Genomic DNA, 4,522 nt, shown 5'->3' with positions numbered 1-4,522 from the left:
CCCACATGGATGTCAGGGACTGGAACACTTGAGCCATCTCCCGAGGCCTTCCCAGCTACATTAGCAAGGAGCTGGATAGGAAGCAGAGCAGCTGGGACTAGAACAGGCATTCATATGGGATGCTGGTGTTGCAAGCAGTATCCCAACCCACTGCATCACAATGCTGGTCCCAGCATTTTAAAAATATATTTATTTTATTTATTTGAGAGTGACAGAGAGACATGGAAAGACAGAGAATCTTCCATCTGCTGGTTCATTCCCCAGATAGGCCTCATGGCTGGGCCAGGTTGAAGACAGGAACCAGGAACTTCACCCAAGTCTCCCACGTGGGTAGCTGGGGCCCAAGTACTTGGGCTATATTCTGCTGCTTCCCCAGATACATTATTAGGGATCTGGATGGAAAGTGGAGCAGGCAGGACTCGAACCAGTGCTCCAATATGGGATGCCAGCATTGCAAGCAATGATTTAACCCATTGTACCACAGCACCACCCCCACTTTCAGCATTTGATGTCTGTCATTGGTAGCAAGTTTACTGTTAGAAGCCGTTAGCACTTCTAATGTTAGACACTAGAAATTAATGCCTGTGGAAAGATTAAAGAGGTGTGAAGAGAGGATGAGGGAATATTTGCAAAGTAGAAGAAGGCTACAGATAGAAATTTCTGAGAAAATACATTTTATCCCCAAACATAGAAGATACTGATCAGATTCTGGACCAAACCTTTAAAAAATTTTTTTTTTTGCCAGCACCGCGGCTCACTTGGCTAATCCTCCGCCTGCGGCGCCAGCACCCTGGGTTCTAGTCCCGGTTGGGGTGCTGGATTCTGTCCCGGTTGCTCCTCTTCCAGTCCAGCTCTCTGCTGTGGCCCGGGAAGGCAGTGGAGGATGGCCCAAGTGCTTGAGCCCTGCACCTGCATGGGAGACAAGGAGGAAGCACCTGGTTCCTGGCTTCGGATCGCTGCAGCGCGCTGGCTATAGCAGCCATTTGGTGGGGGGGGGGGGGGGTGTGTGAACTAACAGAAAAGGAAGACCTTTCTCTGTCTCTCTCTCTGTCTAACTCTGCCTGTCAAAAAAATTTTTAAATAAAAATAAATAAAATTTTTTTAATTTGTTTACTTGAAGGGCAGAGAGAGAGAGAGAGAGAGATCCCATTTGTTGGTTCACTCTCCAAATGTCCACAATGGCCAGGGCTGAAACTGGGAGCTGAGAACACAAGCCAGGTCTCCCACATGGGTAGCAGGAATGTCATTACTTTTTTTTTCTTTTGAACATTGAGATTTCATTTTTTTTAAGATTTGTTTATTTATTTGAAAGGTAGAGTTACAGAGAGAGGAAAGAGAGAGAGAGACAGTGAGATCTTATATCCACTGGTTCACTCTCCAAATGGCTATAATGGCCAGAGCTGAGCTGATATGAAGCTAAGTACCAGGAGCTTCATCTGGGTCTTCCATGTGGGTGCAGGGGCCCAAACACCTGGACCATCTTCCACTGCATTCACAGGTGCATTAGCAGGAGGCTGGATGGGAAGTGGAGCAACCAGGATTCAAACCAGTGTCCATATAGGATGCCAGCACTGCAAGCATTGGCTTTACCCACTGCGCCAGCCCCACCACAACTTGAGCCATCACTGCTACCTCCCAAGATATGCATCAACAGGAAGCTGGAGGCAGGAGCCAGGAGCCAGGGTGGGGAAATGAACCCAGGTAATCTGATATGCGACTCAGAGTCTCAACTGGTAGGTTTAATGCCCATTTTTATACCAAACCCTTTTTAAGGATATTCAGGACATTGTTAGGACAATTGGCAACATTTGAATGAAATCTGGGATTATATAGTGAGATTGTACCAGGGTTTATTTCCTGATTGAGATAATTACATTGTGGTTCTGTAGGAGGATGTTAAGAAATATATACTAAACTATTTAGAGATGGGGGGGGGGGCATTGTGTCTGCAATTCACTCTCAAATGGTTTTGGAAAAAGGTAATGTAACAGAGTCTCTGTGCATGCCTTATGTATTGTGATGGTATAGTACAGCCTGCTAGCACCAGCTGAGAAAAGCTGATTTGTCCACATGGCTTCCAAACTCTGGTGCAATGCTCTCAATGTTGATAGCTTGAAATAGCCATGGTAGGAGCATTTATACCATGGAAATCACCAAAAACTGTAGAAGGACTATTTTTGCCCCCTAGAGTCTCAATTGTTAAAATGTATTTGTCATGAATCAAAGATAATGTCCAGATTCATGAATTTTTTGTTTTCATAATTGATGTATTATTCTATTTTGCTTGTTTTTTTTTTTTAAATCCACAACTGTTCTTTAAAATTGTTATTTATTTAGGTAGTTTGTTTGAAAGGCAGAGACATACAGAGACAGAGATCTCCGTGTGGTGGTTCACTGTGAAATAACAGAAATCACATCTCTACACAGTAGGAACCAGTTTAGCTATGGCCAAATACACACTTACCTCCCAAGCCTGCAGATCCTTCATGGGACTTTGTCAAGCCTCAGGTTGCCCACAAGGCCTCTTTTGAATACCACATGCCATGTTCACCTTTTCCTTCCAGCTCACAGAATTGTGTGGAAGGCACACAGACGAGCATCCCCAGCAGCTCCCTCGTTTTTCACAGGAGAAGCTGAGGAGTCGTGAGATTAACTTCCTCTGTGTAACACAATGCCCAGTAAGCGTTAGAGCGGCACCCTAGTTGTCTCATCCCTAGTCCTAGCCTATTTCTCTGCTCTGCTAGACGACATATTTTCCAGAGCAGATTTAGATACAAGACCATAGTTTTCTGCTTCCTAGCCGAATCCAGTATGCTTATTCATTTCAAGAGTAGGAACATCTATCTAACATGGTACATGGTCAATAAATAAAACGTAATCAATAACTACTTGCTATGTCCATTACTGTGGAGTGCCTTTCATATGGTCTCTTTCTTCAAAGCTGCTTTTTGATTTATTTACAATGCTATAAAACCTGACATGTATTTTCTTAGAGCTGTAAATGAAGAGCTGGCTACCAACAATGAAAGCAGATGACTTGTTTCACAGAGGGTGGTGGGACATCCAAGTGTCTAGGTGCCAAATTATAAAATGAGATCAGCTTTGGAGTCTTGCTTGAGGCTCTGTTTGTTCAGATTTAAATATGGCTTATGGAACACTTTGAGAATCAAGTTGAAGTCATTTTACAGGGCAAAACATTATAGCCAATTAGATATATTTAAAGGAGAAGTCTATCAATTAGTAGCACAAGCAAAAATAATGCTTGTCAGGTTATTTGTCCATTTTTTAAAAAAAACATATTCTTACAATCTTTAGAAAAAGAAAACGATAAAATATGAACATTATAAGTTTTCAAAAGGACTGCCAGATGAAACTTAATGAGGTTAGTAGTCTATTTAACATCCCAGTCATCAGAGGCTTTTTAACTGGGGTCTTTATTCCTTTATGAGTTGTTGAAACATTCTTAAGGTTTATAGCCTACCATTCAGCAAGTTAAGACCAATAAAACACCCACTTGACAAATTCAGTCTTATTTCCCAAGAAGAAATAACAAAACAGTCCGAGTTTGAAAAGACATTCATTCCTTACAACTGTTGTGACACAGCTCAAAAACCTTTGAAGTATAATGATCAATCAGATCATTTTTTATGCGTGGTATAAAAGTGGTATGCTAAGTGATTGAAGGTCAGATTCTATCCTTCTATCTACAGAAAGCAGTGTGTGAAAATTAAAAGGGAATACAAAATTAATAATACTAGTATTTGTTGTCATGAGCTCATTACTTCAACCAAATTGTGATTTTTAAAAAATGTTATTTATTTATTTTTATTTATTTGAAAGAGTGACAGAGGTGGGGGCAGGGGGAAATATTTTCCTTCCCCTGGATCACTTCCCAAATGCCCACAACAGCTTGGACTGAGTCAGGCCAAAGCTAGGAGCCTAGAACTCCATCTGGGTTTCCACATGGGTGGCGGGGGCCCAAGTTGTTGAGCCATCATCTGCAGCCTCCCAAGTGAGCATCAGCAGGAAGCTGGATAAGCATAGGAAGTGAGACTCAAACCTAGGCACTCTGATAAGTGGAGGCAGAATTGGATCCCTGGCATTCCGATACTGGATGCAGGCTATACCACAACACCTACTCCCCCAGATCGTGCTTTTAATGCTCAAGAGTTTCACCGCAAATGTTTAGAAAGTCACAAACAATATTGATATTGAAGACATTGGAACTGATGAGCCATAGTTCCTTTGCTTGTGAAAAAGAAATCACAGGCACAATTTTTAAACTCTATCTAAAAATACTTAATTGAAGATGAAGAACTCCAGAGAAATTCTCTCATCTATGTCCCCAAGAAGACAGATACAAAAGACATTCATTGAAACACTTTTGTGATGGAAACAACATGCATGTCCATCACAAAAGAATGGATAAACACACTGCAGTATATTCATATGATGCAATACTATATGGTAGTGAAAATGAATTCATTATGTAAAAAAGCAATGTGCACAAAAATAGCTAACA

Source organism: Oryctolagus cuniculus, chromosome X (assembly GCF_964237555.1).
Source record: "Oryctolagus cuniculus chromosome X, mOryCun1.1, whole genome shotgun sequence".
NCBI classification, from domain to species: Eukaryota; Metazoa; Chordata; class Mammalia; order Lagomorpha; family Leporidae; genus Oryctolagus; species Oryctolagus cuniculus.
Note: the sequence above shows the minus strand (reverse complement) of the source record.